General features: G+C 33.6%; 1 protein-coding gene across 2 annotated transcripts in view; it reads right to left on the bottom strand.

The window, feature by feature from the left end:
• Positions 1-12,876, bottom strand: part of CSMD3 (CUB and Sushi multiple domains 3) — a 1,180,343-nt gene that overhangs the window by 339,400 nt on the left and 828,067 nt on the right. The gene's annotated exons all lie outside the window — the stretch shown is intronic.

Below are 12,876 nucleotides of genomic sequence, written 5' to 3'. Positions count from 1 at the left end.
ATTTATTTTAACTAGAACCTAAGAGCAAAATAATGTTTACAATGATTGTGTGTATAGATGATCTATTCCATCTGAAAGAATATGCAGGACAGAAAAAATACCTATTTGTAGATAGGGCATGCATACAAAAATGTACATATATATATACATATATATGCATATATGCATATACATATATATAGTTTTATGCATATATGAACTTAAAAATTTCTGGCCCGGATAAAAGAATATCATGGAAAAGAAGGACAATTAAATAACTTCATGAAGGTTTTTAATCCTTTATCTCTAATTTATTACATCTATTTTAATAATTTAATTATTCTAAAGCATTCAAAAAAGAGATCAATTTTGTAAAGAATTATTTTTATGTGGAATTTTTATTTTTACTTTGAGGTTGAAGTTTTCCTCTCAATAATCAGTACTTCCCTGATATAAGGAAACTTTCTTTTAAGAAGGAACAAAAAAAACTGCATTTACTTGAAAATGGATATAATTGATATAACCCATTAAATGTAATACATTGGTAATTTTAAATGTTGAGTATCTTTAGAAGTTTTATTACCTAGATCATTTAAAAGATATAATTAATTAAGGCATTTTTACAACTAGTATTTGGAACTGCAAATAATGAATTTTGAAAAACTATTTTCTTCAAGAGTTTTCTAAATTTTAATTTATTACCTTTAAAGGCTTTTAGCAATATTGTAAAATCATGCTGTCTTTATAATAACAAAACATGTTCCGTAGGTCTCAGAATGTCAATGAATTCAGTTCTATATTTCATCTAATAAATTGCTACTTATTACCATATCACAATCCAGGAGTCATTGTATTTTTTCAAAGCTTTAACAAAGCAGAAGATAAAGCAAGTCATTATTTTTCAGAAATAAGATTTTTAAAATTAATGATTCCTAGGAACAGTTACAGGAGGTATAAAGAGGGTGAAGGGTAATGAGTAAATTTACCTTCTAAGTATTTAATCATTAACATAAGGCAAGAGAAAAATCCTAATGAATATGATCAAGATGAAATAGTCAGAAAATCAACATAGTGCACTTAATATCAAAAAATAATGATGTGATGCCAACAACTCACATAAAATGTCACCCAATAGCATATCCTTAAATTTATTTTAAGAGACTCAATATTTATTTAACTTATTTTAATTGTTTATATATACTTGAATATGTTAAATATTAAGATAATGTATATTATATGACTTTGGGTATACACATTTAAATAACAAAATAAGCTCAAAACAGAAAAATAAAACAACAGAAATAGTAAAGTTAAAAATAGCAACATGGTATAAGACTTTGTTTTCCTAAACTAAGTCAATCTTGGCAATACACATATGGAGCCCGCTGCTAGGGTTCAAGTTTTAAGAGTTTGTTATTCCTTTCCTCTCCACGCTCTTTATGGTTAAAGCTTCCCTCATTTTATCTGTCTTAATTGTTGGAGGGTGTTCACCAATAAAATCCACCATTCTGCTATGCATCCTTCATTTCATAGGAGAGGCACTTATAGTTTAAATCTTTTTTTTTCCTTTACACTAATTTACAAGATTCTAGGTGTGCCTACAAGAGACAAATACAAATATAGCTGAAATACACAGATGATAGAGAAAGTAAATATATTCTTAATGTTTTATTTATTTCAGCATAAAAGTTTTAAATTATGTTACAGGATAATGGAGTCATGAGGCTCTTCTCTAGAATGCTAACTTTCCTTTTTCTTTTTTTTTTTCTTTTTGGGTCACACCTGGCTATGCACAGGGGTTACTCCTGGCTCTGCACTCAGGAATTACTCCTGGCGGTGCTCAGGGGACCATATGGGATGCTGGGATTTGAACTCGGGTCGGCCGCATGCAAGGCAAATGCCCTACCCATTGTGCTATAGCTCCAGCCCCCGAGAATGTCAACTTTCAAATTTGACATATTAGGATTTAGGCTTTAAAACTCAGAGATTTATTATCACAATTATGCTCTATGGCCAATCTAATTGGCTCCAGTAAATTATTTATTTCATACAAATCTCATTCTCATTATTATAATGTAAATAATACAATGTTCCTAGGAAAGAAATATAAAATATTTGTACTCCTGAGAGTTTTATATATATATATACATGTATATGTATATGTATGTATATATATAAATATACATATTATGTCACTGTTACTGTCATCAATTTGCTCCAGTGGGCACCAGTAACTTCTCCATTGTGAGACTTGTTACTGTTTTTTGCTTATAGAATACAACTCGGGCAGCTTGCCAGGCTCTGCTGTGTGGGCGGGATACTCTTGGTAGCTTCCCGGGCTCTCCAAGAGGGGCAGAGGAATTGAACCTGGGTTGGCCAAGTGCAAGGCAAATGCCTACCCGCTGTGCTATCACTCCAGCCCCATATATATTATATACACACTGTATCATTGTGTCACTGTCATCCCGTTAATCATTGATTTGCTCGAGCAGGCCCAGTAATGTCTCCATTCATCCTAGTCCTGAGATTTTAGCAGCTTCTCTTTATTCATCCTTCCCAATGGTGCTGCATTAGAGGCTCTTCAGGATCAGGGAATGAGACTCATCATTGATACTATATTTGGCATATGAATATGCCATGGGGAGCTTACCAGACTCTCCACTGTGTGGGCAGTAAGCTCTCGGTAGCTTGCCTGAGTGATTTTAACTATGGTATGATAAATAACTTATTTAACTTATTTATCATATCTAAGTGAGTAAATTACAAAATTCCTACTCCAAATCAGCAATGTGATAAATTATTTCATTACACTTAAAAATATTAATTATAGTATTTAAAAATGTTTAGCACTTGCATGGACTTTCTGCCACAAATGCTTGGTTTGTACTGAAAATTTTACAGTTTTGCTTTTTCTACTGAATATATCCTGCTTTTGATATTTTTAAATATTTTGCTTTGTTTTAACGGCATTAAATTATTTTTTTATTTGGTGAAATAAATTAGAACAAAAAGACATAGAAGAAAATTTAGGTAAAATTAGCACTTTTCCTCCTTAAGCGCATATGTCCAATAAAATAAGGGGCTCTGTGCAAAGTGATAATTCAGTACCTCTTGTGAAACAGATTAATACCAATATCATTAAAACCAATTTAAAGGCCTGGGAATGGTGCTCTGCAAGATAATGTGAGAGTTTCATAAAGCTTCTCTTCCCTAAAGCCATCTCTCCCCTTCATGCCAACACTGCAAGGCAAAACTTATACGCTCTCAGTTGTAGATAAAGACACCAAAGAGACTGTTCTCACTAAATAAAGTCACACAAATAATGTTTGGCATAGCTAGGAGTTATAGTGGAGCTGTCTGTCATCACCTATGGTGTTGTACTGGTAAACATGAGATTTTCTTTTGGATAAAAGTGCTATTTTTAATATGAAGAAAGACACATTAGAATTATTACAACTTGCATATTTATTTATGTCCAAAAATGATATGTGTGTATCATCTTTTCTTTATTCCGGGACTGGTGCACATACTCTTTGATAAAACTTTTTTTTTAAAAAGTAGGAACCAAAGAAGTATTGTAGTGAATAAGGTTACATGTGGCTCTGTGTATGACCAATGTGCATTTGATCCCTGGCACCCCATTTGGTTCCCCAATCCCTACCAGGATAGATCCCTGAATTCAGGCCAGATGTAAGCCTTGAAAATCACTGGGATTTACCCCAAACTAAAATCAAACCAAACATTTTAAAAGAGGAGTATTTTGTAACAACTCAGGGATTACCTGGAGGTTAAAACATGTTTTTTTTTATATAATTCACAGATCAATAGTTTATTAGACAGTTTTTAATGTTCAGAATGATCATATCATATCAAAATTAAATGCAACCCAGTCCAATTAATTTCTTAGCTACTGCCAATCATTCTTTTCTATGGGCCTTTGGTACTCAGCTATATTGTCCTTTGATCACAAATTCTTATGTTGAGCCTTTGAACATTCTATTTACTCTATATGTCAGTACTACCTCTGACCAATAAACTGCATAATTTTAGAGCCCAATAAAGAAGACAATGGCTTAATATGGAATTCTACTTTTCTTTCCAGAATCAGGTTGCTCCCGGTGTATGGAATAAATGAAATAACGTCACACTGAATTACCAGGGATAATTCTGACAAATAAGAGCCAAGCATACAATACTCGTGAATGTTGGTGGAAGAAGACTTGCCCTAAATATCTCAAAAATATTTAAAATTAAAAGTATAAGCACTGGTATACTTTGCTTTGATAATACTGATATGCTAAAATTTATAGTGAAGAGATACTGGCAGTAGAACAGTTAGCCCCAAGAGAGGAGAAGGATGTTTGCTGATTTGAAGAACAAGAGATTTTATAGAAGAATCCCAACTACAGGGGATAGAGGATTTTGGATACGAGAGTCTTAGAAACTCAAGAGGCAAAGGTGACTTGAAAAAGTGTTGATCAATCTCCAAGTTCTGGTGACATATATACACAGTATCCACGTGCCACTGGACAAATATAAATCACAATTAAGAAGTCACAGACTTTTGTGCTTTAAATAAATTCATATGTAATATAGCCTACATTTGTGATATATTTATAAAAATATAATGAGTGAGGTCCTTCCAAATTAAACAATATATTTGCTTCATGCATATCTTGGGAGATAATGTCTACTAAGGTTCGAAACAAATGAATGTAGATAATATGTGCAATTTAGGAAAAATAAATCAATCGCCCAAGTTATAAAAAATCACTTAATGCTTTTTACGCTTGGCATGGGAATTGCAGTGTGGAAATACTCACCAGCTTATGCTTCAGTGGTAAAAGTATGTTTCTATTTAATATTTAAGTAAGTGTAGTATGTGCAAGAATAAATCTTGGATATCTCCTCTATTCTGATTCGTGTTAAGTAAAATAAGGTTTATAGAAGATGTGGGGTTAAATTCCACAAATAGAATAAATATTTATGAAAATTTATATAGGAAAGGTTCTGGGAAGTTAAAGAGTCAGTAAATAGATGACTGTACTTTGCAAGAAATAGGTCTCTTGGGATATGGATTTATTTTGTTTATAAGGAGTTGTAGGAAAAGATGTTTTTCTGAGATGTAATAAAAGAGATGTTTCTAGTATGCAACGGTAATTGTTCTGTGTCTGGGGAATATTTTCATCTTGAAGGTTTAGTTGAACGTAGAACATAAAAATTAGATATGATTGTTTAAACTATGCTTATAAAATAATCATTTTATTTTGAGTGAGAAAGCAATTGATCTTAACATCTCCAGATATTTTCAGGAGATGCAATACAACTGCATTTAGCCTTACCTGAATGTATGCCCATCTACTTTGTTTCCATCATGCTTTCAACTAGAATAAATTTCATGTCTTTGTCAACTGATATTTTGACATTTCTTAATATGAATTTCCTATAAAATAGTCTTAAGGATCCGGGAGGAAGTACAGTGGTTAGTACAGCACATGCTAGGCATGACACTCTGAGCTTGATGCCCGGCACCGCATGGACATCAAGCATAGATGTGTGCATCCCTGGATCCTCCAGGCACCAACAGGAGGGTTCAAGTATTCACTGACACCAAAACAGCATCACATTCTTTGCATTAAACCATCATCTCAGAGAGTCAAGAAAAAGTTGCAGGTTCCTCAGATCTCCCTAGCATCATTTGGAGGAGCCCTCACATACATTGTATTAAATTATTAATCAATACTAATGTCCTTGTTCTGATTTGGAGAATTAAAATTAATGATATAAAAATAGCATTATCAGAGTGTTAGGGAAATAATTTTTGGAGAACCTCAGTGCTCTTCATTGAATATAAATATTGAATATAAATACAAATCTCCAGATGACACTGATTCCATGGTGTTTTTATTTCATGAAAAATAAATCCTACACATTGAAGATGTTCTTATTTAAACATCTGAGTTAAGGCATTTGTTCAAGTTACCAATATGAAATGCTGCTGAGTGAAAACATGTTGATGAATGTGGCCTTGCTTGGATTAGAGCAGAAAAGATATGTATACTGGAATCTGGTGATAAGAGCCACTGCTACAGTGAAGAATTCACTACAGCACAGATACCTACAGAATTTCAATTTTTCCTGCTTTGCTAAAATGCGGGCAAGCCCATGCATCGTTAATCTCCATTACCGAGGCAACAAAATCTCATAGCATGTATTGTGGGAATATAATGATATATTTTTAGATAAATTGGTAGAACACTTTTTAGTAATTTTAAAAGTGAAACACTTTTGAGTTAAATTACTGGAAAATTTGATAGATGTCTGTGATCAATTAAACATTGCAGTTATTTATTCAGCATCTCATTGCAACTGAATTTCTCCTTGGTATCTGATAGCAACCTTATAATTTTAAGTTTCTTTTGTGAAAGCAGCTAAAATAAACTGAAATGATTTGAATCAGGAAGTACTGGCATCAAAAATATGGCGTATAAATTCAAATAACATAACATTCAACAAAGATATCTTTTTTTATATGTTTGATAATTACCCTAGAGAAAAGAATGGAAATGCATGTTTGGGGTGATACTGGAAGATGTGTGAATGTGTGTGTGGAAGGTAGTACTAAAATCAAATTTAAATCAACTGTCTCATTTTGCTGCATATTTGACATCACTTATTTTCCTTTTTTGGTTGTGTGCCTTTTTATCGGCCAGTCTTGCAGTGCTCATGGGCTAATCCACATCTCTGTGTGTGGGTTTATTACAGTGGAACTCACGGGACCATGTGGTGTGGGGTTTGAATCCAGGCTTCCTACATGCAAAACATATACTTAGCCTACTTATTTTTCTTTTCGGTCCTGCTGTGATTTAATTTTATGGAAAATTTGTGAATGGAGTAGTCATAGATCATCCTCGAGTCATAAATAAGCAAAATATACTCTACTTTTGATCCCTTTGCATTTATTTAATAAAATAAATATGTATTGGGTCAAATAAATAATAACTTATTTGAAATTATTCATTTATTTAATTTTCCTGCTAACTGATTCCATTGTCTAAATTCATTGTCTAAATTTAATTCTGACTTTTTTTTTGAGTCACACTCACTGGTTCCCAGGGATCACTCCTCATTACCATATCTGGTACCAGGAATTACACTGGCACATGTTATGTGCAAGGCAACTGTCTTATACTATGCCCAATCGATCCGAATCTTACTTTTTTGTTTATTCATCTGTTCTCTTGCTAATATATTGTTACTATTTCTATATTTTATCAAATTCAATCATCACTGATTGAAAACAGCATCATTATTTTGTTTCTTAGAGAGTCCAAAATTTAAAAAAAAAAGGCTACAGTTTCCTTGTGTATCTATACAGTTATGGTATAGATACACAAGGAAAGACTACTCAGTAATAAGAATTCAGTAATAGCTGAATCATGCAAGTTTCTGCTGTGTGAATAGAAATAGAGGTTGTCATGTTGAGTGAAATCAGTCAGAAGGAAAGGGACAGATAGAGAATGATCTCCTATATGTAGGCTAAGAAGAGATATAAGGAAGTAATAAACGGTCACAGGGGTCTGAACTGAAGAGCTGGTCCATGACACTGAGCGAGTGGGGAAGGGAAGGAGATCGAAGGGAGTGGGGGGACGGAGGGAAGAAACAAAGGAAGAAAAAAAGAAAGGAAGAAAAAGAAAGAAAGAAAGAAAGAAAGAAGGAAAGGAAGAAAGAAAGAAAGAAAGAAAGAAAGAAAGAAAGAAAGAAAGAAAGAAAGAAAGAAAGAAAGAAAGAAGGAAAGAAGGAAAGAAAGAAAGAAAGAAAGAAAGAAAGAAAGAAATCATGGTAACTATGATTTTTTTACTATAAATAATTATTCTTTTATAATAAAAATTAAGGAGAATGAGTATGTCATTTTTAACTCCTTCATCATAAGGTCATATTTTATGAAATAAAATATCAAATATATTTTATATATAAAATAATCATTATAATAATCATAATCAATATATATCATCATCATCATCATCGTCATCATGCTGTTGATCATTGTCTTTCTCAAGTGGTGTCAGTAATGTCTCCATTCGTCCTAGCCCTGAGATTTTAGAAGCCTCTCTTTACTGGTCCTTCCCAACGGTGACACATTGGAGGGTCTTTCAGCGTCAGGAAAATGAGACCCATCATTGATACTGGTTTGGGCATATAAATAATATAATTATATATTATATAATAATCAGCAGAGTCTGGCAAGCTACCTGTGGCATAGTCGATATGCCAAAAACAGGGGCTGGAGTGATAGCATAGTGGATAGGTCGTTTGCCTTGCACACAGCCAACCCGGGTTCGATTCTCAGCATCCCATATGGTTCCTTGAGTACCGCTAGGGGTGGTTCCTGAGTGTAGAGCCAGGAGTGACCCCTGTTCATTGCCGTGTGTGACCCAAAAAGCAAAAATTAAAAAAAAAAAATTTAAAAAAAACAGTAACAAGTCTCACAATGGAGATGTTACTAGTGCCCACTCAAGCAAATCGATGAACAAAGGGACAACAGTGCTACAGGGCATTATATAATAATATAAACAATATATAAATCGATTTTATGACAAATCATGAGTGATTTCTTAAATCCTCATATCCTTCAATTTTTATTAACTTATTTTATTTTGTGGCCACATCCAACAGTGTTCAGGAGTTATTCCTGGCTCCATGCTCATGAATCCCTCACGGTGAGGGTTAAGGGACTGACAAAACAAAAGCCTTGCCGACTTCATTATCTCTTTGGCCCCTTTCATCCTCTTCTCTCCTCCATAAACAGTGAATGTGGATGGATTGTATTATGTTTATTCTCTCCTATAACTTAATCAACTTCATTTATAATGCATAGGTATATTCTGGGAACTATGTTAGTTCTTAGAAATAAAGACTTTGTCCTGATATGTTATGCTCAGGGAACCATTTGTAGTGCCTAGGATCAAATTTGGATTGTCTGTATGAAAGTCAGTCGCATTTCCTGCTGTGTTATCTCTCTGGTATTAGAGATGAAGAATGTTTTAAATGAAGCTACAATTTATGAGTCAAGACTTCTTGGCAATTAGAGTCCATGACTGAATAAAGAAACCATGGGCCATATACATAACGGGATACTAGTTGGCTATCAAAAAGGATGAATTTGAGGCTGGAGCGATAGCATAGCAGTTTGGGCATTTTTTCTTGCACGTGGTCAACCGGGTTCGACTCCCAGCATCCCATGTGGTCCCTCAAGTACCGCCAGGAGTAAATCCTGAGTGCAGAGCCAGGAGTAACCCCTGTGCATCTCTTGGTGTAACCCCAAACAAAAGCCAAAAAAGAAAAAAAAAGAATAAATGAACACCCAGAGTTAAAAAAAATGAAATCATGCAAATTTCTGCTAAGTGGATAGAGATGAAGAACATACTATGAGTGAAGTTATTCAGAAGGAGAGAGACACTAAGAATAAGTATTTTCATATGCAGGATTCAAAAAAAAAAACATTGTTGGGAATAACAAGTGTCCAAACCAACAGAAACTGAGAATATATACATTTTTTTTTCACTTTGCTACTATAGTAATAGGAGTTTTTTGTTCCCCCACCACCACACACACACACCCTTCAGTGTTTACCACAGGGTTTGATGAGGTCTGTGGAGGGGCAGGGAAGAGAGATAGTGGGACAGTGGAGGATGGAAGTGAACTCGATGGATGGCGTGGGGATGGAGTTTTGTATATATAACTCCCTTACCATCGACTGTATTGTAAATCATGGTGTGTGCTTAAAATCAAGAAATCCAAATACAAACAAATAAAATAAAATGAAAATAAAATGCAGTGCCTTTACAAATGAGCAGTTTCATAGTATAAATGTGTGATAGATGAATAGAAATTCTAATACAGAGCTATAACTGCTATTTTCCTGGAGAAAAGAATAAAATAATTATAAATTAAATGATAAAATGCTATGTGATGTCCTAAATGCTATAAAATTAATGTGGATTAGTCTGTTGAGAACACTGTGAACAGAATATTAAATCTTGCATTGTGGATGTTGAGGGATGCTCATAGAGAAAATAAAACTAGATCTGGCTTTGAAGACCTTGAAAGAACAAGTCCAATATGTGAAAACAATTTTAAATGCTTTTGATTGTTCTAGATACATTTCTCCTTGTTTTACTCCACAAATTCTTAAGAGGCATCTCCAGTGAGGGAAAGCAGATTATAAACAAGGACTCAACTTCTATTTCTAGGGGAACTAAAGACTGAATGAAAACCTCCTGGGAATCTATTCGCTGTCCTTGTACATCAGTTTCTCAGGAATAGTGAATGTGCTGAATATTCCTTGAAGATGTTTCACCCTTTATAGTGGCAACGCATTCTCCATCTCCTATCAGCACAGGATATGACTAAGAAAGCATAGAATTTAGAGGTGATATTACATGGTACACAGCATTTCAGCAGCTTAGAAATCCCAGTACCAATTACACTAATGCAACCCATCCTTCCCGATTTCTACAGAGATGCACTATGGCATTAAAGCCGAGTTAGGAAAAGGGCTGAAGATTAGTGCTGTCTGATAAAAAATCCACAATATAAACATACTGTGCTCTTCTCTTCATATTTTAATAGATCTCTATTACATTGGAAAATAATTTTTAATGCAAAGGCAATGTGCTCTAAGACCAAAATAAAATAGTCCATGTATGCCTGGTTTGAAGGTTCTTCACAAATTTTCACATAGGGGAAAATTTGGAAAAAAGGAAAAAAAGGAAACAATTCTTTATAGTCAACATAGTAAGATTTTATTTCATTACTTCTTTTTTTATTTTGCTACTATAGTAATAGGTGTTTTCCCCCCACCCCTTTTGTTGCTTGTTTGTGTACATTTCTTTATGGAAGAAAAGTGCTTTATAAAGCCAAACTTAAAAGAAGCAAATCTCCTTGTAGCAAATCATATGAATGGATATTCACATGATATTTATCTGAATTGCATGATTAAAATATTTTAATTCAAATAATAAACCATCATTATATGAGGCTGACTTGAGTTCAATTCCTTCACCCCTCTTGGAGAGCCTGGCAAGCTACCGAGAGTATCTCACCCACACGACAGAGCCTTGCAAGCTACTCGTGTCATATACGCTATGCCAAAAACAGTAACAAGTCTCACAATAGAGACATTATTGGTGCCCGCTCGAACAAATCAATGAGCAACGGGATGACAGTGACAGTGACACTATATATAAATGTATCTAATGTAAAAATATCAGACTGATAATTCTACTTCAAAGTTCTAAGCAAAATATGTTGAAATATATTGTAGTTCGTTAAATTGCCACATTGTCTCTTTTCCCTTGGTTTTAGCTGGAAACACCTGCCATTCTTTGACACACTAAGTTTTGCATAAGAAATACTATGGTGTGAATGCAGTGACATTAGTTCATTTGTTCCACAAACACTGGCTGAACATCTCCTATGTATCTGATATTATCTTTTGTGCTAGAAATCCAGTCATTAAAAAAAGCACTTATTCCTTTGAAAGGAAATAGGAAAACTATATGAACTAGTATAGAAAAATAAAGAAATCCAGTAAAGCCTTACATTGTAAACTCAGTCTTTCTATGACCTACTGTCAGCTCACTCGATCCTTCCTCTTACTGAATGTTCTCGAGTTGCCGTGTACTGTGTGGTGCTCAGTTCAACTCAACTCTATTGGGATTCTGATGAGAGAGTAACTGTCAAAGGACCCCTAGGATGCATGACTTGTATAGATCATTCATGATCTCAGATGGCAATGGGATTTTGGTGAAGAAAGTGTGCTCAGAGGCATTTACTATTAGAGAATCATTATGATTACATAATATAGAATAGACATACTTTGTTACTTATAAAAATTATCCAGAAAATATAAGTGTGCCAAAATAAGGGGTGATGTTTATGTCATGAAAGCAATGATGTTAGTTAAAAGTCACAATATTCTTTATTATCAATTTAGGAGAAAGCTGCCTGTAAAATATTATGAATAACACTAAAATTTTTCTAAAAAGCAGCATTGAAATGAAAAAATGTTATTATATATTTATGAAGTATAGAAATGTTTTTGTATCACTTTTATTAATGACTATAAAAGTGTAGGTGTGATTTATGAGAATTTGAATTGCATCATCTTCAGTAACAGCATGCAAAATGCAGCCACTTATAAGTTTAAAATGACATACAAAAATATTTAAAATCTCAGGAACACTTATAGACACTATCTGTTAACCATAAATAAAGTTATTTACTTATTTTTGATACAGAATATTTTCTTACAAAGAAAGATTAGGAGGGGAGAGAAAGAGGAATACTTATTCAAGAGAGAACATGGACTTGACAGAGAAAGCTAACAAGCAAGCAGAGACATAGATATTTCAGACTAAACTAAGAATGTTATGTGCATATGTTGACCTTTTCTACAGTTTATATATGTATATATGTAAACTGTATATTGAATATACATACATATGTATATGCCCAATAACATTTATATAATGAACTTGTTTGAAGAAAAGCCTGTGTCTACAAGATATTCTGGATTCTCTAAAATATTTCACATGCTACAAATAGAACAGTTTTCTGAATTTGTAAATGTTCTCTCTGACAATCTTATTTCATCTAGCAAGATCTGAGGATCAAATATATTCCTCCAACTGAGTTCCATTAATCTGTCTCCAGGTTTATCTATCCTACCGTCATTCACATATCTCCACCCAATGTACGCTGTAAGCAGCTAAAACCTCAAGTAGACGGTATTTATTCTATTTTCCAACTGTTGCCTTTTCTGCTCTTTCTCCTTATGTAAGTGAACACCACTACCACAAATACATTTTGCTCTTTTTCTTGATACAATCTTTT

The sequence above is a fragment of the Sorex araneus genome, chromosome 2 (assembly GCF_027595985.1).
Source record: "Sorex araneus isolate mSorAra2 chromosome 2, mSorAra2.pri, whole genome shotgun sequence".
Taxonomy (NCBI): domain Eukaryota; kingdom Metazoa; phylum Chordata; class Mammalia; order Eulipotyphla; family Soricidae; genus Sorex; species Sorex araneus.
Note: the sequence above shows the minus strand (reverse complement) of the source record. Positions and strands in the feature narration are given on the sequence as shown.